Raw genomic sequence first — 26954 nt, 5'->3', positions numbered from 1 at the left:
CAGCTTGCAGCCAGACAGTGAATGAATGTCAGCAAGCTGTTTGGTGGATGGCTGGAGCTATTCACCAATGTGCTGACAGCCATTCACGATATGGAAGCAGGAGGGGCATGTGATGATATGTCTTTAATTGGTTACCATGAACAGGTGGGTAGAGGACCCTGTGCACTGCATTTGCTTCTGCGTTATATGGTCACTATTTTGACAAGAGGAAGGTCGACATGCATTGGTTGACATAACTGGTCAACATGGGGTTAGGTTAACAGGGTCATTGGGTCGACACATGCATTATGTTGACATTGGGAAGGTCGACAGTCAAAAGGTCGACATGGGGTTTTTCAATTTTTTTGAGCTGACATGTGCCGACAGGTGGTATTTCCTGCCCTTCCTTCCACTAGGGTAAGGTGGGAGAATAAAATAGTGTGTGGAGCGCAGCGAAGCACTGTGCCCGAAGCATGGGCAGTGGATGCGGTGCAACGTTACGATGTTCATGTTAACTGTAGGGACAAAAAAAAAGTGAAAACCTCATGTCGACCTTCCCCACGTTGACCTAATGCTTGTGTCGACCTAATGACCTTGTTGACCTAACCCCATGTCAACATTGATGCATGTCGACCTTCAGTGTCCTCTTGTCTACTCATACGCGGATCTACAATGCTGTTAAGACAGCCCGGTGACAAGAGGGGCTGCTTGGCATGATTGCAGGAAAGATGTACTGTACAATGGGGGTGATTCCCTTGCTCGATTAATTAATATTGCATCATGCTCATACAGTATTCTGAAGTTCTATTTCTTTCCTTATAATCACGGTTTCATCCATTGTTTTGTAATTACCAGCTCCCACTTAGTGTAAGCTTTTCTATATACTTGGTGTGAAACATTCCTCAAAAAAACATTTTTTTTAAATTGTTTCGTTTTAAATTTTCTTAAACCAATAGTTGCATGATCCAATCATTCTGATGTTGTTTTATTAACTAATCAGTTTTACATACTTCTTAGTTATACAGTAAGGCAGCAAAAGAAGTTTAGTAAATAAAACATGCACATTTAATTAGTATGTATGAAAAGTTTGTTATAACAATCCCTCCAAAATGATTTCTAAACAATACATTTGGGGGGAAATTTGTAAAAAATAGGTGAATTTGTATCCAGAAATACACTAATTTTTGACATTTACTATCCCGAAAATACGGCAATTCGTAGTCGGATTGATGTGCTATCAATACGAATACGAATTGCCGTATTTTCGGGATAGTAAATGTCAAAAATAAGTGTATTTCTGGATACAAATACACCTATTTTTTTACAAATTTCCTTTAGTAAATTTCCCCCTTAGTATCAATTAGAATAGGGCAAATTGTAGTTAAGTGAGATCCAAAATATGGTTCTTAGCACAAGAGTTGTAATATCAATAAATTCCAAGATAAGGACTTAGTAAGCCAAAAAAAGTAACATAAATGGACTGAAAATATAGATTATGTAAATAAGAAAATAAATGGTTAAAGACAAGGCTGAGATTATGAATAAAAGCTTAAAACATGCTAAAATATGATCACCCAGATGTAATCAGGAATAATATGTTTAACATTTGAAGAAAATATAGAGTATGTGTATAGTGTTTATGTGTAACATAAGAATTATTACCAACTATTTATCTTCTACAATATATACAGTAGTTACTGTATTTGTAAAGAGGTTTGCATTGTAAATGTTTCTTTACTATTTTTTTTCCGTATGGGCCTGCAGTCTTATGCCCCTTTCCCACTGCAGCCTTAAAACGGTATATTGCCGATTTTTGAGGGCAAAATACCGTTTAAGGCTGCAGTGGGAAAGCGCCAGAGTTGAAATACCGTTTAAAGTTAAACGGTATTTCAACCCGTTTTAAAAGCAGTGTTTTAAACGGTAATCTACCGTTTAAGAGGCAATGGGAATGCATCTTAAACGGTATTCTTAATGTAAACAGGCTACAATTCAAGCGATTGGTTGTTGCCTGTGTTGTGACACTCCCCACAACCCTGAAAAGCCCATTAAAGTCACAGGCACTCATTTGTACTGTAAAAACGTTTTGAAGAGCTAAAACGTTTTACCTGCAATGGGAATGGTACTTAAATGGCATTTAAAACTGTAATCTGCTGCAGTGGGAATGCTAAATACCGTTTAAGATTACCTGTAACTTAAAACGGGTCTGCAGTGGGAAAGCAGCATATATCACACAGAAAACACAGCAAACAACAACTGTAAGTTACAAGTGAGCTTTCATATCTTTAGTATTATTAACGCATAAATGACACATATGTAATTTACAGATATTTATTTTGAAATAAATAAAATAATATGTCCTGTTATGCATTTGACAAAAGGATAATACTGTACTTAATGGCAATACTGAAACAGGACTTTTTTTATTGGACAAGTTCTCAAAAAATGTCAGAGTAATGAGTTCCAGTTTCTGATTTCCACAAATATATTATAGCATTACATGATATTAAAGTACTAAAAAATGTTCCTATAGCATATTCCATTATTATTATTATTATTATTATTAATAATAAACAACCCATATTATTTAAATAAACAAATTAGACCTTTAAATAAATTAAACAGTTATTTATATTCAAAATTGTGGAATGGTTAAATAATTAATAAATAAATGTAAATATATTTAAAGTAATAAGTAAGTACATGTTTTCTTAAGGTGGCCATACACATCCCAATGCGGGCGTGCATTTTCAGCTTAACTAGCACGCATTGCATTGCATGCCTTGTGCATGCGTTGTGCATGCAATGTGATGTGATAAAAAGCAAGTACAAAAAGTATGTGCAGCACATATTTTTTGTACTGTGCGATGAAGTGCCGCGGGAGCGCGCACTTCAAAGCACAGATCGCACCGCCCGCATCGGAACGTGTATGTGCACCTTTACATTTAGAAAATTGAACCCTCAAACTTTTGTAGATTATTAGCGGTAGCAACATTAAAAGACTATACTAATGCTATAGAAAAAAAAAAACATTTATTTAAATTTTAATAAAATAAATATTTTCTAATTGCATACTTTGCAGTGTAACATTATAGTATTATATTTTATAAAGCATACTTGAATACATTTAGTTAAGTCTTTTTTATTAACTACTTCTGCTGACTTTGCAATCAATCAGTCGAAATAGTTGTGCAACATTCGGTATCTGAAGTAAGAGAGAAGAGATTTGATGACTGAAAGTATATCTTGCTCTTCATGAAAATTAATGCTGCACTTCATCTGCAAAATAAGTTAAAAATCCATCAATATCATATATACAACAATTATTCAGATTAATTACCAAAAAACATTAAGGGGTATATTCAATGCCATTTAGGCGAGCTATGACGGCGAGCAGTGCCGAAAGCTCGCTCTCAGTATACAACTGACCCCCCTTCACTTGATGTTTCGATCTCGCAGGTTCTTTGAGTGAGGTGGTAATGGCGAGTGCGGCCATCAAAAAGACGGGGCTCACCACAAAATGCAGCTGGGTCACTGCATTTGTGACGAACCTCACAGGTGAGGGGAATCCCCGCTGTCCTCTGATGGTGAGGATTTCTCTGGAACATTGAATACAGCGAGCAGCTGGCAAGGTGGTTTGATGGCAAGGATAGCATGTTTTCAGCAATCCTCGCCAAAAACAAGCCATCCTCTCTGCACAAACTTCCTCACCGGCAGCAGTGAACACCGCCCATAGAGGCATTATTTTTTTTTAAGTAAAGATTATTAAAAGATGAATTTTTTAATTATTAGATTAACCAAAACTAATACGTGGTCACCTGAACAAATCACTAAGTGTTGTGTTGCGTAGGTGTAGGTTTGGTTAATCAATTATTCAATTTGTTTAACAAAGTCTGCTCACAATTTTGTAATTAATAAATGCTACATTATTAATGTACATTACTTTGGTACATTAAATCCTACTAACCATTATATCCTACTACTGTCAATTTTAAGATATAAAAACACAAAAAAAAACATAGAACATCAACACTTAAATGCTGTTTGAGAGCATTTTAGGTAAGGTGGAAGTGCTGATTTATTCTGCTATGTATGAGGTGAATGCTTGATGACTATTTATTTTGTCAAGGACATAACACGTTTTTAATATTGACATCACAGAAGTGAGAAGTCTATACTGGGAGGAGGAAGGGGTAGTGGAGTAGCCTATGGAAATAGAATATACTTATAGGCCAGACTAAAAATGTCAACTGAGTCAACTGAACAGTTTTAAAGTGATGATAATTCTATGTGACTTTGAATTTAAAATATACATTTCAGTAAAGAAACCTCAGTTCATAACACTATAATTCAGAAACGTTTACTATTTATACCCAAATAAATGTTTTAGCATAAAATAAAAATGTAATTAACTAATTAATTTGTAAAACGTGGGAGGTGTCACAGTTAGGAGAAATGGATACATCTATAGCTGTTCCTATTGTTATTTGTAGATAAATAATACTTACATCATTTTCAGACTGAGAGTCATTTCTCAACGGAGAAAGGGCTTTTATCAGTTTTTGAAAATTGACACTTTCGCCTTTACAAACTGTCTCCAGAGACTTAACTGCTCTGCAGGAGATCTCTGCAACGGATGTGTTCTGTAAGAAAGAATTCCTTTAAGTAAAGCTCATCACAGTCACATGTTCAGTATATTTCTATATGAGATATTAAATAAGTAGAGTAATACATTTTAAAAAGTAATATCTGCATTAATCAATGTTCATTTTTTTTTACAAGCAATTACATTTTTAATATGTAACCTATATGTATAGCAATGAATAGACCACAAAGTTAAAAGGGCTTTTAATTTTAGCAACAGGTCCTTAACTAACACATATATACTGAATTGGCATCATATTGGGCTATTTGTAAATCTGGGGAAAATGATTTCCTGCTTAGTCAAATAGGTATGTGGTATCAGGAATGAATGTGGACTATGGGGGATATTTATTAATGCTCTGATAAATATGAACAGAGATAAAGATAAATGTACTAAGTCTTGGAGAGTTAAAATGGACAGAGATAAAGTACCAACCAACTGCCATTTTTAAAACTACAGCCTGTAACATACAGCAGTTAGTAGCTGTTTGGCTAGTACTTTATCTCTAAAGAAAACCATAAAAATCAGCTTCTGTAATTTTTCAAACACAGCATATAAAATGACAGTTAGGGGATGATTGTTTTGTTCTTGTATCCCTCCTCTCTTTATTTCTACAAGCTTTGATAAATCTCCTCCTACATTTGAGATGGCATTTGAATGGGTCATTTAGTTCCAGACCATTCATTGCCCTGTTTCTGTTCAAAGCTGTTCTGCTTCCTCATTATATGAACATTTTTCTGTCGACAGATATATTTCCATGCCAATGATTTGGTTAAAGTTTGGATACCTGGCGAAGGACCTTTAACCATCTTAAAATAACTTTAGTGGAGTGGCAGCTCTTTATACTCTTTGTTCCAGCAGTGGTGCAAGATCCTTGTAAATGAAATGCACTTTTAAAGCTTTGAACTTGTATCATGCAAAACTATTGATCTGAAAATTATTGCTTTGTAATAAGTTGCATGTGTGATGATAGCAATGGTACTTGTTTCTGCCAGAAATTATGTAATCTAAGGTATTGTACTTAATTTGATAAGTTTTATATAACAAGTCTATTTATGATTTAAGCTGATAACACACTAGACAATATTTTAAAACAATTTTGCCATAATGACAAATTGTAACAACACATTTGTTATATCACCCAGTGTGTGCGCTTTATACTGAGACTACTCCCGTGTCTTGTTAATATGGTTGTCTGTCGTTAATAAGGTTGTCTGTCGTCTGTACATGCAACCCCATTTCTACAATGTCTCTGACAACTAGGTGCATATCGTCCAGTGTGTACACTAGGAACGACATGTAGAGTCAGGTAGAAAACCAACAATTTGGTAAGTATCGGCCAACTCCTATATCTATATATATATAGATATATCTATATATATACAGATAGATAGATAGATAGATAGATAGAAAACAATATATATATATATATATATATATATATATATATATATATATATATATATTGTTTTATAGACAAGATAATTAAAAATAAGTTACTGATTGCATCAAATATTTTTTTGCACATTACCAAATAATTTTTAATAAGAGGGAAACGTAGGGATTCAATTATTTACATTATATCATAGAACACTAATTAGATTAATGCAACAGAGCACAACTACAGTCAAACATAACTTATTGAAGCTGAAATAAGAATTTTAGAGCTTTTACCATTAAAATGCCGATAGTCGGTACAAGTGATGAGTTGCACTGGATCTGTAAGAAAGGATAAAGTCATTTCTTTGAAGAGATAAACAAAATGTAAAAGTAACAATTTAAAATAATCCTAAATGTGCCGTGGACATATATACATTTATATTGTTTGAAAATATTGTAGTATTTATGCATATTTTATTGCAATTACATATGCCAGTCCTTAGCCCTTGTTATACTACTTCAAAATGTTTGCTTTGAAAAAGATCCATCACTTGAGCACTGGAACTGCAAGTACAGTATAGCAGCATGGCTGCCGCTGATAACTACAGTACAGAACCTGTTAGATATGAAAGCATATTTTGACATTATATATATCCTGACGTAAACAGTCCAGGGTTTAAGGATATCCATACTTGAGCAACAGTGACTTATTTAATACAGTACCTCGTTAATTTTGATTGAACCATGGCCATAAATCCAGGACTGTTAAGATGTGTACACACTAGATGATATAGTCAATGATATACACCATGACGACATGACAATAATTTTGTGTATATCATCTAGTGCGTATGCATGATGTGCGCTTCCGTTAGCGATTCCCGTTGTCATCTGTACGTGCAGTGTGACGGAGAATATCTCTAGCGAGAGCCATGCTGTGGACTGCGGTACCCCCTCCCACCGCTCTCCTGCCATCACTCGGTGCACCACACAATTGCACAATGCCAACTACCTGCTGGGTCGAGTCACTCCCTATATCACCCTGGGCACACATCTTCTAATATTGTACCCAGCTTTAGTGTGACTTGAGGACTGAAGTTCGAAAACACTGTCTTATAGACATCATAGGACTACTCATATCGGCTTGAGATGAATATTCTTACCGGTCGCCTGTACACTGATGTCAGATTAACCAATTCATGGATGATCTCTCTAAATGCTAGCTTTGAGATTCTTGTAGAGTCTATAGGGTTTTCAACACTGCTATAAACCAGGCTGAGCACAATGCAAAGGGTCTTCAGCAGGTTACTCATGGCTCAACAGCAAGAGATGCTCGGTTTGGATGTCTGTGTTATCCTGATCAACTTGGACTGAGTTTTATACAAGTTACAAACCTCAAAAGGAAGTGACATGGAGGTTTGCTGACTTGGCCTTAGTGGTAAATATCTAATGTAAAAATATCTGATAAGTGTATTCAAAAGGAAAATATATTTGAAAGACTTTCTTGGAACAAATGCATGAATGGAATAGTTTTGGAACTGATTTGTTCTAAGAAAAGCTCATATCAGAAGTGACATATGAAATAGTGATAACATACAAAGTAAAACCCACACTGTTAGAGCCAGAGCTGTATGGCCACCTACAGTCTAATATTATGACCATAGTCTCATCATGTTGGAAATTACAGGTGGTACTTTTAGCAGAGTTAAATGAACTCACCAGCAACTATTAGATAGCACAATAACCAATTCAGTGTAGTTTAACAAGGTAGTTTGGTTTCTTGTGCAATTGGTAGTACAGCTATACTCACTTTTCCTCTGCTAGAGGACCATGAAGCAGGGCTTGTAGTGGAGAGTGGTTCAGACCAAGGGCTGATTAAAGGTTCCAGGTGCCCTAGGCTAATACACATGTAGCTCGGCTCCCCTTGTGGGATGCGGTCATTTGGTCTACAGCATGATGGTCGACAGTCATTATGTCGACGCAATTAGGTTGACATGGGGAAAGGATGACATGGGTCTAAGTTGACATGGGAAATGGTCAACATGGTTCTAGGTCGAAAGGTCATTAGTTCGACAGGTCGTTAGTTTGACAGGTCATTAGTTCGACAGTGTCTAGGTCGACAGTCAAAAGATTGACATGGGGTTTTTCACTGCTTTTTGAGCTGACATGTGCCGGCAGGCGGTATTTCATGTCTTACCATCCAAAAGAGCGTGGTGGGAAAATAAAATAGTGTGCCCGACGCATAGCAAGTGCAGCGGTGCACTTTAAACTGTGCCCATGTCGACTGTGTTGACATTCAGGTAAAAAAAACTGTGAAAACCCCCATGTCAACCTTTTGACTGTCGACCTAGACATTGTCGAACTAATGGCCTGTCGAACTAACGACCTGTCGAACTAATGACCTTTTGAGCTATAACCATGATGACCTTTTCCCATGTCGACCTAAACCCATGTCAACCTTTTCCCTAATGGTGTTGACCTAATTACTGTCGACCATCATGCTGTAAACCAAATGATCCCAACCCCGCCTTGTAATGATGTTAAACACTGTTGTATGGGTGCTGAAGGACTCGCCATTCATACTGCCTATGTGCATTTAATCACAGAGCAGTGTATTGGCTTCCGATGGCCCTTGCAGTCCTTCTGTATGTGATGTATCTGTAATGACTTTAGTTGTAGTAAAATGTAGTTTTGGTTCTGGGCGTGAACCCACAGCCGGGATCACTGTTTAGAACGGTCACGGCACACCCTGCACTACCTCTGTTGACCCCCTCAGACAGATGATACAAGATGCAAAAGATATGGCTACAGGGTGCGCAATTAAACCAAGGTGCTGCTAAACACAAATACACAGAGTAGAAAACACCTTAGACTACTCGATACATGATACAGTGGGGAAAAAAGGGAATCTGTGAGATTCACTTGAGTGCTCAAAGGTAACCAAGTTTTTAAGGTGAATAAACCTTATAAAGATAAATAAATATACAAAACCATACAAAACTCCTCAGAGATCAACAGGTTAAATGTATAATGAGTGGAATGGATGGTCCAAATCCGTCAGATTCTCCCCTTATTCTGTGTGCAGGGGAGACATAATGAAAGGCAACATAGTGCAGATCAATCAGATATAAAAGGTTTTAATTAAGACAACACACTTACAAAGTGGTGACTTGTATAAAAGCATAAACAGGGGGTCCGAGGTAAACAGCAGGCATGTTAGGTGAAGTCCATTAAGTCTGGGTCCCTTGATTCCGAAACACGTTAAGCGTGTATCTGGACAGCGTGGTTCCCTGGTAGAAGATCGTGGCAGTGGAGCACCCTGGACTGAGCCCCCCTTGTTTTCCAGACACAAGGGACCCAGACTGAAGGACTTCACCTAACATCTGCATGCCTGCTGTTTACCTCGGACCCCCTGTTTATGCTTTTATACAAGTCACCACTTTGTAAGTGTGTTGTCTTAATTAAAACCTTTTATATCTGATTGATCTGCACTATGTTGCCTTTCATTATGTCTCCCCTGCACACAGAAAAAGGGGAGAATCTGACGGATTTGGACCATCCATTCCACTCATTATACATTTAACCTGTTGATCTCTGAGGAGTTTTGTATGGTTTTGTATATTTATTTATCTTTATAAGGTTTATTCACCTTAAAAACTTGGTTACCTTTGAGCGCTATCTCACAGATTCACTTTTTTCCCCCTCAGACAGATGGCTGAAACGTGCAGAAACTAAGGCTTCACCTTTAATCGCTACATTTGGAGGGGCGAATTAACGCACCAACTCCAGTGTAACCAGGTCTTATGAGGTGACGGTGATCATCTGAGGTGAAAGTCAAAAGGAGATCTAACTACAGGGGCCTACCTGGGGAAAATAAACAAACTAACGGCACCTGGCCAAATAATGGGAAAACTGCGACCCAGATGCAATACAAAACGACAAAGGCACCCCAAACAACAATAATGACAATTGTACCAAACAAAGAAGGTGGGGCATTTCCAACAGCCGGGAAAACCCCCCCACAAAAGAATATGAGAGAAATGAATAACAATGGATCATGAGAGCAAATAAATTAGATACATTTTGAACCAGGCTCCAATTGAGCACTTTCGTGACCCAAAAAGACACAGGGGAAAAACTGGCAGACCTCCAGCAGCTGCAGATGAGGAATGGCAGCCTGCAAAGAAACTTGAACTGACTGACAGGCTCAGGAAGGACCTGAACAAGCAGAGAACCAGCGGGGGTAAGTGAACACCTAGAACTAGGTAGTGTCACCGGCGGGGCTGAGTTAGGCTGTATCCCTTAAAAGGGATGCCGCCGCCCTGAAGACCAGCCCCCCCCCAAAGCTGATAAATCAGGTTGCCGAGCACGCGCCGCCCAGTGTCCCCTGTGGCTACAGCAACCGCCGAGAGGCTGCAGGGAAATGCCATGAGGCAACACTGACATCACTCGGCTGGGCGGATGTGACGCGTCTCGGGCGCGCGGAAGTGATGTGGCATGACCTGGCTAACAGTATCTCATGCGATCCCTGTTCCCCACTGCAGGGAGTGGGGCCAAGTCAGGGTTTGTACATGCAGCATGTATGATTTTCGACTCCAATGCGTAGAGAACCACGCATAGGATCAGATGTCAAAACAGGTCCGATTTGGACACTTTTCACCCGATCCATCAGACCAATTAGTCGGAATTGGGTGTAAACAGGTCAAATCGGATCTGTGTATGGGCACCTTTACTCATACACAGCAACAAGATGGGGTTACACAAGCACACCAATCATACTAGTGGTATCATCCCTGGAGAGGACATCATTATTAATACAGAGAGTTACTATTGTGAGTTGAATATTAAAGAGAACATCAGACCAATTACATCACAAAATGTTTATTTAACATGCATTTAAATAGAAAATTCCCCAATTCACATTTATTCTATAAAAGTACACTGGCATGCATTAAAAGGGGAATGGATTCAAGGGATGCCAATGTGATAGTGCCTCTTTACAAGGCATTGGTGAGACCACACTCAGTTCTGGGCACCGCACCTTAAAAAGGACATAAATGAATTGGAACAGGTACAGAGAAGGGTGACTAAGCTAGTAAAAGGCCTTGAGTCACTAGAATACAAATATAAGTTAACCATGCTGAATATGTTTTCACTGGAAAAACGGAGGTTGAGAGGTGATATGATTAACATGTTCAATTACAGGATTGGGAATCATATGGAACCATATGGATGATTTGTTCACCACTAGTCCTATACTTAGGACATGCGGGCATGTACTGAGGCTCGAGGAAAATAAATTCCGTACTGGATCAAGAAGAAGATTCTTTACCATTAGAGCAGTAAAATTCTGGAACTCATTTCCAGTGGGGGTGATTACAGCAACTACTGTTAATGAATTTAAATCAAAAATTGATACATTTTTGGCCACTACGGGAATCCTATACAGATGGAGCGCCCTTCATTCTTGCAGGGGCTGGCGATACATTCACCAGCCGCCAGCTCCCACCAGCTGCCGGAAGGGGATGCATACGCACGAGACGTGCGTACGTCCCCTTACTACGTAGCTCCCAGTCGGTCCCCACCGATTCGCCGCTGGTCCCTGCTGCCCAATACCACCTCTTTACTCCCCCCTAACCTTGCCTGTCTCCCTGAAGTGGAGAAGGGCAGGGTTCATGTCCCCCGCCGCCAGGAAACTGGGATGCGCATCCTAGTCAGATGGAGCCCCAGCGCTGGCTGAGAGGCGCTCCATTGGTAGGTATGACTTGCTAAAGTCAGTAGTTACAAGTCAGATAGGTTGAACTTGATGGACTAACTTCTAGTTACAGCCTTAATTACTATGTTGCTATGATGCTATATATATTATTGGAAAGTTTTCAAGGAAAATCTAAAAAGTACATATGAAAAATAAAACAAGACTATATGCATGAGCTGTGTGGTATAAAGGAGTACACATACGAAACAAAACGGTAGGTGACAACTGTAGACAGAAGCTTTTCTTTAAGAGGGGAGATACTGTACAAAAGTGTATCCGGGAACTGAATGCATTTCGGAGCTGAAGGTATCTACAGAAGGGTACAGAAAATTCCAATTTAAGCTGAAGGATTTAAAAAAAACTATAATATAAGACGTGAAGAGGTCAAACGCCATCTGGCCAAATACCCACACCCCCGCACCTCCTCTCAAACATGCGAGGGGATCTGTACACTACACATCCCCTTGCATGCAGCCACACAGGTGAAAAATCATTTGATGGTCGCTTACCATCGAATGATTTTTCACCCGTTCCCTAATGAAAGTCAGTCTATACTGACTTTTATTATGCCCTCAGATTCGGGGTGGCTGCTGACGTCATTCCAGGAGCACAGGAACCAAAATAAACTTTTTTCCATGTACAAAAGATATGCAACTGAAGTTATAGTGTCTGTCATACCCCTTTTCCCCTAACAAAAATAACCCGGTAATTTCGCGGGGATGCGCATCAACCAGGGTTTTCTGCTATTGGAAATGCTCTTTTGTCAAATAATCCAGTTTGGATTCCTCAGCAATCGAACCCAGGTAATTACTAGGGTTGGACCCAGTGTGCACCCGGATTCAGGGACAGTACAAACGCTCCCGACCCGGGTTATAAGACTTGGAATGTAAAAATCTGCACTGATTGGTGCTGCTGGTGAGTGATGTCATCACTCAGAGCCTCGCAGACAGTGCACATGGTAGGGAGGACAGCCTACTGTGTATATATGCTACATGTCTCTCCTCCTGACTTTCCCCTGCTGTACCACAGGCTGCCCCAGACCACACTGCTATTCAGCCAGCAGCAGCACTTCATCCAGCAGTGCCACAGACTGCAGCACAACACCAGCATGGCTAGGGCTGCCATCATGGGGGTACTGTGGAGCCTGGAGCCCCCGGCCTGTTCATATAGACAGCATGGGGGTGGCCAGCCTGCTCTTGCCCCCTCCCCCTCTGTCTGCAACTTTGTCACTTTCTCTGCCCGGCTCTCAGCAGTGGGAGCTCCGTCCCCGTCCCACACTGCACTACATTGCATTATGTATGTGGCACCAGTGCTGTAAGTAAGGGGTATGGCATGCATGTGTCCCCCTAGTCGACCCACTGTAATTTTGTTTTAAAAAGTAGAAAACTGCTGCCCCATCCGCGTATTGTAGTCCACGCTGCGGCCAGCCCACCCGGGTGCAGCTCCTTCATGACTGGCTCAACATCAGCGGGACACCAATCAACGGGGCCATGCGCGGATATGAGCATGCTTTACTTCCTGATACCGCCCTGCCCACCTCCTATCACTGCTGTCCCGCTCTGTGGAGGTGTGTGGGATACTGCTGTGGCTGCTGGAGGGTGAGTCACCGATGTGTGTCACCGATGGAATGAGTATGAGGGCGCCCTTTCTTAGATCACAGCCAACAGCACAGGTGGAGGGGTTTCTCCAGGACTCAGAGCCCAGCCACAGGGGGAAACGCCAATGGCTGATGGTGAGGAGCGATGGGGTAGGAAGGGGCGTACATTGAGTGCAAGAGTGGGTTGGGGGGATAAACTGGGGGTGATGGGGGCCCAATGTTGGTAAATGAGGGGTCATATGGCCCATATGGAGTGCTGGTGTACACCCTAAGGATCAATGGGGACACCTGGAGGGGTGGGGAATTAAATGCCATAAAGAAAGTGCTATGGCAGTCACACTCAGTGCATGGTCTGTGTGCGAGGGCCATGAACAGGAGAGTGGGCTGATTGGAGCTGATGGTGAGAACACTGTACTTGGGGGGTTAGGGTGCTCTGGTTGATAGCATTTGGGTGCAGGCGTCATACAGGGGACTAGCGTGACTGCTATAAGAATGAGTGGTGGAGGTATATGGGGGTCTCATATTAAGGGCAGGTGAGTAATAATGGGAATGTATGCTGGGCTCATTATCGGCTTGGGGTGCAATGGGAGGCTTTTCTATAGATAAAGTGCTGTGTGTGTGTGTGTGTGTGTGTATATATATATATATATATATATATATATATGTGTACAGTATACATGTAGTGCTCTGTACATGTAACACATACAGTACAGATGCACAATTAGGTGGAGCAGTGTACGTTACCATGAGTAAGACAGACATGTAACTAGATCATGTATACACTGGGTACCGGTGATGAAAGGGGAATACTTGGCTGTGTTTTTGCTTTGTGGTTTTGTGCGCCATTTATGTCGGTAATTAGATCCACCACAGTAATTAGATTCCTGCTACAGTGTCACCATTATCTGCACTACAGAGCTCTCTCCTCACTATTTCCACAGGGCAAAGAAAAGAGGCTGTGTAAGGTGACCACTATGGTGTGTAAATGGCACTATTGGGGGCAATGTGTTTGTAAAATTCCATTAAAAAGCCATGGGGGGAGTCAGAAAGATGCAAAATTTATAGTTACGCTATTGTGAGCATACTGTATTGTTGACCAGGAGTTCTAGGAATGCTGGGTATGCTGGGTTTAATTGTCAGGGGTTTAAGTATAATAAGTTGATTAAAGATTAAGATAATGCTAGAATTACACCATCTGGTTCCAGGTACCCCTAAGCAGCGTTAGAATTATTATTATTATTTTTTTCGGTGGGGGGTGGGCAGCTGCCTAATTGCCTGTCCTGGGCCTCACAATTTCTGAAGGCTGCCAGCAATTGGCCTGACGCTGAAGTTAAGGAGCCGCTGCTCATTCGAGTGGTGGAGGAAAACAAGCGCCAGGTGACTGGTACCATAATATCTCCCAGATGCTGGTGTCTAGGGGGACATACCACTCTCATCAGCAAGTGCTGAACAAATTAAAAGCAGTTCACCAAGGTCTCCAAACAGAACAGGAAAAAAAGCAGTGCTGCACGTGTCGACTTGGTCCATTACGATCTATACTGCAGTGCATTTGGCAACACAGCCCTGTGTAATCCTGCAGCAATGTCATCCTCATTGGCCAGCCAGATAAAGAGTAGCTAGGTGCCACATGGCACGCAGTCCTCAATGGCAACGTTGCCATACTGCCCATCTTTTCTGCTACTGATTTTGGATGATTGTGGTGAAGAGTGCAGTGGACTCAATAGGTCTCTCTTGTCCAACAACACACAGTCCTTGTTGGAGGGGAAGTCAGAGGCAACAACGAAGCAGCCGATCAGAAGACAAACACCACAACTGCGGTGTAATAGTAACTAATAAAATCTAAATAGTAACAAAAACTTTTTTTCCAGTAGTCCAAACGGTATATGAGTGCCACTAGAGTGTAGGTGGGAGAGGGCCACAAGCACATGTATGCAAACACCTCTCATATTTTCATCTATGCTTTTCATTTTTGTTTGTCCCACGTGCAGTTTACAACATGCTTCCAAGGAGGAAAAAACAAGGCCGTCCCGAGCAAGCAGCAGGAGCTTTCTCATCCGTAGTAATAGAACAGCTGCGGGAAATGGAGTCCGACATTCAAGCACTCTTTTTTGGATCAATTAAAGGACATGCAGGACAGACAAATGGCCTTCTTGGAATGGATATTTGCTCTTGGGGTATACGCCTCATCCGCGTTATCCACATTATCCTCCACATGCTCCATAGGCCCCAGCAACCAGGAGTATGGATATAGCCTACAGTGATCGCGAAAACCCCCAAAAATTGTGGGTCCCTGGGACCCCTCACTTAGAAAAATTGGGGTCCTACAGTACCTGATCTTTTCTGGGTCCCAGCGGAATTAAGCCTCCTCTATCCTTCTCTAAATTTAGGGCATGGCTTTGTAGGGAAGGGGTGTAGCCACATATTAGTGCCAATTTACATTACACCACACATAATGCCCAGTAAACATTATGGCACACACTGTTATGCCCAGTACACATTATGGCCTATACCGTTAGGCCAAGTACACATTATGGCACACTACATTATGCCCAGTACACATTATAGCGCACAGTGTAATGCCCAGTGCACATTATACAACACACACCGTAATGCCCAGTACACATTATGGCACACACCGTTATGCCCAGTACACATTATGGCACACACCGTTATGCCCAGTACACATTATGGTACACACAATTATGCCCAGTACACATTATGCCCAATACACATCAAAGCACACAGCATGGGTGCCGGGCGGGGTCCCGACAGTCGGGATCCCGACAGTCATTTACCCGATGTTGGGATCTTCTCCAATTGGCTTCCTCTCCAATTGGCTTCCAATAGGAAGTCACTGCCAGTCACAGTGAAGTCAGCGCATACATCCTAACTTTGAGGAGGGACAAGAAGGCATGGGAACGGGTGTGGAGGTGTGGCCTATACATGTGGTGCTCGCCCAGTTTTCGCAACGGCATGTGCACACGGGTGACAGGGTGGACTCCCAACTGCCCCCACAGGACACTGCCGGCCATGGGCACGAACATCTCCAAAAAACAGGAGGTATTTAGTACAGTCTCACAGACCTTAACTGGCTTACTGACACTGAGTGGGTGGTGGATTTCACCTGGAGGGGCTGCAGACCTGCATCCCATAGGTAAAATCCGCAACTAATTAGCACTCTATCTGACTCTACTCCATTCTAGCTGAAGAGAAGCAGCCTGAAAGAACTGCCATTACAATGCTTCGCAGTAGGTTATGTTTATGTTATGTAGGTTAGAGTTTTTAATGTGTTGTCATAATACCAAACACATTTTACAATTAAGGCCAGCAAGTATAATTCAATCTCTTTCTTCTACATGGTTTGGGGTTCTGTTTTTTTTCCGTTGAGAAATGTATTTGTGACACAGATATTGTTTTAGCTATGACTCAGCACTTGTTGATTACATGTAAATTTGTGGCTTCTTTTAATATTTTCTTGCTATTATGTGATGTTATCACAGATGTCTTTGCTAGAGTAAGATTCCAATCACTAGCACTCCTCTCACTATTTTGTTTCAATGTAATAAATGAATAATGTTTGCGCAGCTTCATTCCGTCTCTAAATTATTATTTTATTTCAAATTTGCTTTGTTTTTGCTGATGACAATACATTTGTATTCATATGTTAAACAATATATTTTAATTGCAGTTGGTATTACAAGTGGTATAATAAGCGCTATTATGACTTATTATGATTATTTTTTTGCATAACATTTGCTGTGGTGCATTGGCCATAGGGCTTACTGGGACTTTTCATGGTCAGTGGGTGGCCTACCTGATCTAGCCGACTTGTCATGTGACCTCACCTAGTTAAGGCTGGTGTCCCACATAGCATTTTAGTGGGTCCCGTTCAGCAGGACCCGCTTGGCTGGAAGGAGACTGTACACAGTCTCCTATGCGGATGCCCTCACATATGTGGCAGAGCGGCAACCGCCGTGTCCTACCACAGCATGCTGGGATTTGACAGGCCAGCAGGACAACCTGATTTCAAGGTTAACATATACATTTCAATGCATGTGTTCACACATTGCGGCTGTACGGCACTTACTTGAAATCTGGTCGGCAGTGGGAAAAAGGGTGGAACTTACAGTGGTGACCAGAGGCCCCATTGGCGACGGTCTGGATTCCCCAGCAGCAGCATTCTGGGCTCCCCATCATCAGCCACGGTGATGGTCCGGGTCCCCTTGCAGTGTAGAGAGAGAGCAGCCAATCATTGGCCCCCTTGAGTTGGCTATATTAGCCAGCATGAGAGAGGGGACAGGCAATCCAATGGCGGAAGAGAACCAGAGAAGAGCTCCTGAAGAAGCAAAGCCCTAGGGAGGCGGCGGTCATGCAAAAGAGCTTAAAAGCCAACAACCCCAGGTGAAGACTACAACTGAAAATGCCAGGGAAAGCCCTAGAGAGATGGTGGTCCCCATGTGAAGGCTCAGATAAATAAAATATTAAAACAGAAGGTGGTGTGTGGTTATTTCAACATTCCCTTTGCAGGGGCATAGGCAAATGCAGGGGGGGGGGGTGTTCTGGTTGCCCAGAAATCCCCCTCCTCTTGGCCTTAAATTATGACAACAATAGCACTGGTATATAATATGGTCAATAGAGCTGCCACCATATCATGCAGTGTAAGGGTCAGAGCAGAGCTGCTGCACATCCCTAGTGTACCACCTTCTTCTACCACATTTACTGTCTGTGTGGATCTGAACCTTCAAACATCACAGTCGACCAGAGAATAGCTGCAAGGCGGAAAAGACAGGACCCTTACCATGAAATGAGAGATTGAGTTTAGAGAGTGCAGTACTGGCTCTATTCTATTATTCCTGACCACTTATCTTATGGGAAACCCCCCGTTTAAAATCCTGCGCTTGCCACTGAGGGGGACTATAGGTATCAGCAGGCCTGCTGGTACCTATATGCTGCAGCATAGCCATTGCTCATCCTGTCGCACCCCCACCATCGCACCCTTCCATGCTGGCATTGGCAAATATGTAAGCACTTGCTGATGCTGGCACCCCGCCAGATCCCTGCTGCTACCAATATCGGTGTTGGCGGGGATTAGCTAATATGGGGCTTTAGACTCTCATTCTATCTACTATTCTAAGGTCCAGCTCTACCAGCACCAGACATTTTGGAAACCCTTCCCCCAATCTAGCTATTGGCCTAATTTTGCATGGATCGCAAAGAAAAAAACTCTTTCCAATACAAACGCGTTTCAACTTTCCTGACTACAGCAGAACAGTCCCATAGTTGGAGACTGTCCCGCTGTCCCTCCCGTGAGTCACAGTGTCCCGCAGGGTGTGGAAAATTTTGTCGAAGTAAATAGGTCGACGGGCTAAGCATCGACAAGGAAAATGTTAAAAGGTAAGTTGCTCATTCCCTTGGGTGCCACAAGTCGCTGTCCGATCTCTACTGCAGCAGGAGGCGTCTTCCTGTACTAGATGCCTCCTGTTATTATTATTATCCTTTATTTATATGGCACCACAAGGGTTCCGCAGCGCCAAATTACAGAGTATACATTATCAAAACAGGAAAACAGTGACTTATGGTCAGCATGAGATTTTGACAATATAGTCAAAATCGCATGCAGATCATAAGCAGATCACACAGGTGTTTTTCCTTGCGATCCCGATGCGCGCTCCCGTGACAGCACAAATCGAAACCCAGATAGACAGGGCAGCAATGACTATATAGTGCAAATTGAATGTAGATTGTATGAATTGTATGTAAAAAGTACAGAGTTAGCAAAGATTGTATAGCACTCGAATCTTAAGTCGAATAGCAAGGGAATCTGTACACAGCATTACAGTTGAAGACAATACAGGACAAGTACAGGGTAAATGATTATAGGAACATCAGCTGATTACTGCAACATAAGTATCCAGGTGGCAGCAAACAATGTAGAAAGACTGAGTGTGTCTTTTCTGGGGCATGCTTTGTAGTAAATTGATATGTTTGTTAGGTTTAGAATGTAACTTTAATTAGTTGTACCTTTAAAAGGAAAGGTGACGTATGTCACATAAAAATTCAAAAATATACCTTATTAATATTCCAGTTCAAGAATGTGTCAATACAATGTTCCACAGCAAATAAGATCATGCATCAAAATATAATAAAGATTAATTAGAATTTTTGACTCAAGCTGCGAAAGTTTCAAGAAAAGTGGATAAGTCCCCTTTCCTGCTGCCAATATTTTTATTGGATTTTATTGTTTATTTCCGTGGGCTAGTGGGACTGTCCTGGCTGCTCCCTCCTTCCACTTGTATGTTCCATAATAATTTAGCTTATAGAAGTTAACCAAAATCTTGTGTTTAGGTGTCAAATGTAGCTAAACTCTGAAGTGCTTTTCATTTAAAACTTTGTAAGTATTTGGCTATACATAGAGGGTGACATTCTATGGATTGAGATAAATGCGCATGTTTTTTTTTCGCACCACATCGCTGCTATTCGCCCTTTTTAAAATCGCATTTTTTTGTAATAATTCGCATATTTAATGGAATGCGCTTTGGAGGCTGAAAAGTGCGAAGTGGTGCGATTTGCGGCGAAGTGGTGCGAATTTAAGTCACAAAAAAGTGCGATTTCTTCCGCCGGTCATGTGCGAGTTTTGGACCAACCGGAGTGCGATTTAGAACCCCCCAACCTATTGGCCCACCTCTGTCCCCTCCATTATGCATCACACCCCCTATATAAAGGGGCACTGGCGCCATTTCACTCTTTGATAGGAAGTAAGAAGCATGGAGAGGAGCAGTGGCAGTGTGAGTAGAGGAAGAGGTGTTGGTGGCAGAGTGAGGAGTGGCAGAGGGAGCAGTGGCAGAGTGAGGAGTGGCAGAGGGAGCAGTGGCAGAGGGAGCAGTGGCAGCAGCCAGCCAAGTGGGAGAGCCAGCAGTGTGGCAGGCAGCATGGCCACAGCAAGGCCAGCCCCAGACCAGGCCCTGGCCGTCCAGCCCCAGCAGGAGGAGGTGGAGGATCCGCTGGCATCCCCATCCTATAGCCAAGACCTTGACCATACCCCACAGCATCTGCAGGAGGGCCACATGTCAGAGGTGGAGGAAGATGGAGGTGTGGAGGAGGAAGACACTGGCATGGAGGAGGAGGGGTACATGGCTGGAGTAGAAAATGAGGAGGAGGTAGAAGCTGGCCGCACAAAAAGTGTCCGAAAGGTCAGATTCTCCTACGAGTAAAATGCTTCGCTTGTCCGGGCTATCATGCCTGTGTTTGACCGGTTACTTGAGAAAACTCACCACAAGACCACTGCACAGCGCAAAAGGGCTATAAGGAAGGACATCACCCAGGAAGTCAGCACAAGCGCCTGGTCAGAAATGTCAAGAAGAGATTCAATGACATCAAAAGGCAGCTGAAAAGTAAAATGGCCATGGAGTTGGAGGAGGCCACCAAGACTGGCGGAGGAAGCCCCACCACTGTGTGCTACACATCCTATGAGGTGAAGTTGAAGGGCATCATACCCCCTGAGGTCCTGCCTGGCATGCACGTAGCGGATACCGATAGGCCGCAAACGCCATCCAGAGCTGGTTAGTGTGACCACATGCAATCTTAAACAAACATGCCAATGTTTTCTAACTGTAATCTTCACTTGAATTGTTATGCTAAGTAAAGTGCTGCTGTGGAACTACATAGCCCAGCAAGGTCATGCACAAGAAATTGCCTGCTCCTACTTTCAAATTGCTCATAATGCTGGGCCTTGTAGTTCCACAATTGCTCATATTGATCAACACTGTAACATTCTTTCTAGCAGCCTAACATGTATGTGGCCAAAAACACAGAGGTGTACTGGTGGTTTAGCTGCCATGCCTACATACCACAGATTATGCAATAGTTGTCATGTGTACAATAGTTTAATAATACTCTAACAAAATAATCTGGAAAAAAAAAAGAATGTGGGGAATAAATAATGTAGTCCTTATCCAAATGAAGTATTGTCCATTAATGTCATTTCAATGCATGTTTGCCGTAAATGCTTATCCATTGCAAGGTACATAATGGCTGCCCATCTTTCCTTTCACAGATTGTCCATCTCGAAGTGCTCACGCATCCAAGACAAGAAGGCCCGTTGCTGCTGAATCTGTGGAAGCAGGTAAATTATCAAAAAACACGCCATTACACATACAGTACACACACCCATATCACATCAACAATATGTCACACTACATTCATCTCCTGCTGCTACATTGCAACGGAAATGAATGTAATCTGACCAAGCCATCTCACTTATTATTAATGTCAATGTTACATGCTGTATCGGGGTACATGTGTAAGTACATAAGACCCCTAGGTATGTGCATCCAGCATATCAAGCCCTTTCTAAAACAGTACTGAAGAGAGTCTGGCCTATATATGCATCAGTACTTACCTCCTCATCTGTATCCACAGGTACTATACAACTAGGAACAGATCAAACTGATTCTTCAATGATGTTGTTGGACGAAATGGACATCATTCTTGAACCCGTGGAGACCTTTGCGGCAGAGAAGGAAATACAGACCTCATCACAGAGTGATCTTCCCCCAAGTGGGGTGTCTTCCAACCCACCCCCACCCACAAACACACCCCATACAGCAGCTTCTGCTTCCCAAGTAGCTAACTCCTTGGTCAATTTCAAGGAGAAACAAATCGAATTTATGGCCTCCCAAAGCCTGCAAATAGGTAACATACAGGGGTACATGCGTGACACGTTTCTTCAATTACGAAAAATTGCACGTAGTGTACGGGTAGGTGTAGGCACTCATGTGCGCATTGCTAATAGCATTGACACCCGTTTTGCAGAACAAACTTCTGCTGTAAGGGAACAGAATAGGCATATTGGCAGCCTTGCGCAAAGTATAGCGCAGACCAATGCCTTAATAGGTATGCAGGCCCAACTACAGCAGCTGGAAGCCAATGTCGGAGGTGGCGCAGCATCAACTCTCAGTAGTGTATCTAGCAACCCAATAAGTGGCTCCCCCACTTCCCCACCCCGTCGGAGTATTAGGACCCGTGGTGGGCTGGGTGCAGGTTCTAGAAGTGGTGTAGGGTTGCCTGATGGTGGGAGAAGATAGCTCATATTTTTGATAATTTTGTAATATGCAATACATCTTGTTACATCCCCAGACAGTTTTAATGTTTTACATGCAAAAATGCAGATTGCTTCTGACATAGTATACTGCAGTAAAAATGTCTAACCGCATACCATTGTGTCAGTGTATTATTTATCAACCAATTGTTGTGTGAATTATGACATAGTGTAATGGTATATGACAATGGGATTGCTGTAAAGTAGTGTGGGGTAACTCCTGGCCCGTCAAAGGTTGTGGAACTACATATTCCAGCAAGCTCTGACACTCATGACACTGTTGACCACCCTCTCCTGCTCAACACCCTCCGCTCCTTTGGCATCACTGGCACGGTATTCTCCTGGTTCACCTAATACCTCTCCGATCGCTCCTTCTCCGTCTCCACTCCGAGCTCCTCCTCTCCTACTACCCCGCAGCCAGTCGGTGTTCCCCAAGGGTCTGTCCTTGGCCCTCTCCTCTTCTCTCTCTACACCACCTCTCTGGGCACCCTCATCAGCTCCTATGGTTTTCATTACCACCTTTATGCTGATGATACCCTAATCTATCTCTCTTCCCCCGACCTATCCCCATCACTCCTGTCCAAGGTCTCTGAATGCCTCACGGCCATCTCAGCCTGGATGAACCAACGCTTCCTGAAGCTAAACATGGCTAAAACTGAACTTCTAATCTTCCATCCCCCGAACATCCCCTCTTCTCCCACTATCTCCATCAGTATTGGTGAAACCGAGATCACCTCCACCGACCAAACGCGCTGCCTCTGTGTCATCATTGACTCCTCCCTCTCTTTCACCCCCCACATTCGTGCTCTCTCACAGTCTTGCCGCTTTCACCTACGCAACATCTCACGCATCAGACCATTCCTCTCCACTGACGCGACCAAAATTCTCATTCACTCTCTTGTCATCTCACGCCTTGACTACTGCAACATCCTTCTCTCTGGGCTACCTCTCACCCGCCTCGCACCTCTCCAATCCATTCTTAACGCTGCTGCTAGGCTAATCTTCCTCTCCCGCCGCTCTACCTCCGCCTCCCCCCTCTGTCTATCTCTTCACTGGCTCCCCATTCCTTTCCGAGTTCTCTTTAAACTCCTCACCACCACCTACAAGGCTCTCTCCTCCTCCACCGCTCCTTACCTCTCTTCACTGATCTCTATCCACACTCCCTCCCGTCCTCTTCGCTCCATCACTGACCGCCGACTGACCTCTCACCTAATCACCTCCTCCCACTCCCGTGTCCAAGACTTCTCTCGCGCTGCCCCCCTGCACTGGAACAACCTCCCGCCACCCATCAGGCTTTCTGATTCCCTTACCTCCTTCAAGCGCTCCCTCAAAACCCACTTTTTTCGACTAGCCTATCCCTCCTCCTAACCTCTTTTGATCCTCCTATCCTGCCTCCGTTCCCCTCCATTCCTACTTATCCTATTGTATTTCGTTCGTCCACCCACCTATTTTTAGTATGTTAACTCTTATGAGTAGGGTCCTCCTTCCTCACGTACTCACCCTACCTCTTTACCTCACCTGTGCTCCTGTCCTGTTCTTCCCTTCCTCCACTTCATCTTCAGTCTCCTCGACAATTTTGACACCTACTTCTGAACTGATGCTGATTTTAGTTCTACCAGCTATACCCCTATTTATACTGTATTTTTCAACACACCCTGTACGTTACCTCGTAATTTTTTTTGTTTGCTATGTACGGCGCTGCGGACACTTTGTGGCGCCTTATAAATAAACGTACTACTACTCATGGTTTGGACTGTAATGGTTATAGTGTGTCAGGGCATGCTGGCACGTGTAGTTCCACAACACCAGTGAGCCATGTTTTACTGCAAACTTCATTCATACATGTATCAAATGTACTTACAAGCTTGATACCAGCAAGGGATAGGTCAGCACCACCAGCTGCATCCATTGGGCTCTGTGTATTAGGCTAAATGTGGGTGGAAACAGATGGTATTGGTAAATAATTTGTTTATGAGTACACTTACAGCAAAGGTACATTTTTGGAATACAGGGCACATGTGCTTACCAGAAAAGTAACGGCTGATGATGTGTGTGCGCACCAGATTCCCCCTCTGCGTACCCCTCACTACCCGAGGTGTGGTAGGTTGGGCTTCCTGCACGACTTCTGCATGTTCCTCCTCCACATAGGCAGGTTGGGACAGGGCTATGTTGTGCAACATGCAGCAAGCCTGGATGATCATCACTACTTTGGCAGGGTGGTAAAGCAGCGTACCCGATGACCGGTCCAAACACCGGAATCTACTCTTCAAAACGCCAAATGTGCGCTCTACCACATTGCGGGTTGCAATATGGGCTTCATTATACCGGTGCTGTGCAGGGCCCTCTGGGGAGCGCAAAGGTGTCATGAGCCAGGAAACACACCCATATCCTGAGTCACCTAAAACACAGATAGGAAGTGATTGCCTTATATGGTAAGGTATGTGTTTTTTGCAAACAGGAGACACTGGTAGAAGAACAATATGCTTGTGAAACAGGAAACACACACATTACAGCAGGTACAAATAAGGACAGACAGGGTAATATGTAAAAAGGTACTTACCAAGTAGCCAGCCCTCTGGCATTTGGTGGTCGGTAAATCGGTTCCAGAGGGCTGAGTGCCTCAGAATATAGGCGTCGTGGCAGTTCCCAGGAAAGCCTGCAACAACACTCAGGATTTTGAGGTGAGCATTGGAAACAACCTGCACGTTCAGGGAGTGCCGCCCACGCCTATTGACGTAGACGTGGCCCCGCACGTGCGGTGCCCTAATCCCAATGTGTGTGCAGTCTATAGCTCCCAGCACGTGAGGGAATGCTGAGAGTCTATAGAAAGCCAACTTGTGGTCCTGCCACTCCAACTCAGAAATGGGGAATCTGATGTATGTCTGCCACAACTTCTTTAAAGCAAGTAACACTTGAGTAAAATGCTTAGAGAAAGTGGCCTGTGATACCCCCAAGGACCATGAGGTCACAGACTGAGTGGAGCCTGTGGCCAAATAGTAGAGGGCACACATTAATTTGTGCAGCCCAGACACTGCATAGTTGCCTCCCCCAAAAGGGTCCAAATCATCTCTCACCTGCTCATATAAGTCCAACAGGTTAATGCGGTTCAGCCTAAACATCCCCACAACCTGTTGATCCGAGAGGGAGTCCAGGTACTGCCGAGCACGATACATACGTGGGGTACGCAGTAGTCGGGGGGCTACCTGGATCTGGCGCGCAGCTTCCTCCCTCCTGCGCAGCTCCTCCAAATGGGCCACATCACAGATAAGCAACTCCAAACCACTCTGCAAAATCTCCATGTCTCAAACCCTCACAGGTGTCCTTAATGATGTTGGGGTTTATGTAGGGGTGTTTCAGAGGGAAAATGAGGGCACCTGTGCTGAAATTAACCATGTGTGCACTTGACTACAGTGAGTTCTGGGCCAAATCGGCCAACAGAACCTGGTCTGAAATAAGTGCGATTATTAGACACCGTAAAAGTGCGATTTGGGAAAACGCATTGCATTAAATAAGCGATTTGTATACTTTTCTGTACGAAAACATCTGGATGTGATATAAATGCTATTTTATCTCGCACTTTTGGTCCGCATGCATTAACGCACATAATATGCGATTTCAGTCCCTTAGCGCATCCTATTAAATAGGCGATTTGACGGAAAAATGCGATATCGCCATTTTGTTTACTAATTAACGCCAAAAAACAGAAATCTCATCCCATAGAATGTCACCCAGAGTCTCAGATGTTGCTCTTGGCTCTTTAATGTCTGCTTGAGGAGAGATGCAGAGATGAATATAGCGTGCTTTTATTTCGCAGTATGTCTCTTCTGCTTTCCGGTATCATATATTAATGTGAGATACTGGATGAGAGAGAGAGATACAACCACGTTTCATAGCACTGAGATATAGATGTATTATAGTATTAGCTTCTGCTTGTCATAGATGACTGCTCAGGGTGTCTCTGTTGCATTTATTGCAGTGCAGAGGGTGAGATTTAATAGGATGAGAGATTCAGAAAGTGAGAGATTTGGTAAGAAATCTCCAGTTTTTTTAAGGCGGCAATCATTTACACTACAAGACCAGTTTGATTTTGCAGTCTAAAATAAATGATTGCTGCTTTAAAAAAACTGGAGATTTCTCACCAAATCTCTCACGTTCTGAATCACTCATCCTATTAAATCTCACCCAGAGGGCCAAATGTAATAGGGTGAGAGTTTCAGAAAGTGAGAGATTTTGGGAGAGTTTTCCAATTTTTTTAAAGCAGCAATCAATTACATGGCAAAATCATCCTGGTTCTGCAGTGTAAATGATTGCCGCTTTAAAAAAAAAGGGAAAACGCTCCCAAAATCTCTCACTTTCTGAAACTCTCACCCTATTACATTTGGCCCCCCGTGTCCGCTCGGCTGTCTGACTGAGAGAGCTTGCTATGAGGATTTTAAGAGTGGGGAATATAACCACTGTATATATCCCTGCAGGAAGAAAGAATCCAAGGTTTTAAACAGAGTCT

General features: G+C 43.0%; 1 long non-coding RNA gene across 1 annotated transcript in view; it reads right to left on the bottom strand.

The window, feature by feature from the left end:
• Positions 1-3167: 3167 nt before the first annotated feature.
• The window catches only part of LOC146072390 (uncharacterized), a 69959-nt gene continuing 46172 nt past the window's right edge, over positions 3168-26954 (bottom strand). The window contains exons 2-4 of the long non-coding RNA XR_014473104.1: positions 6296-6340; positions 4485-4619; positions 3168-3255 (exon numbers count right to left, since the gene is read on the bottom strand). This is a non-coding gene — a long non-coding RNA (uncharacterized LOC146072390). The remainder of the gene's footprint in view (positions 3256-4484; positions 4620-6295; positions 6341-26954) is intronic.

This window comes from Crinia signifera, chromosome 4, assembly GCF_055691185.1.
Source record: "Crinia signifera chromosome 4, ASM5569118v1, whole genome shotgun sequence".
Lineage (NCBI taxonomy): Eukaryota > Metazoa > Chordata > Amphibia > Anura > Myobatrachidae > Crinia > Crinia signifera.
Note: the sequence above shows the minus strand (reverse complement) of the source record. Positions and strands in the feature narration are given on the sequence as shown.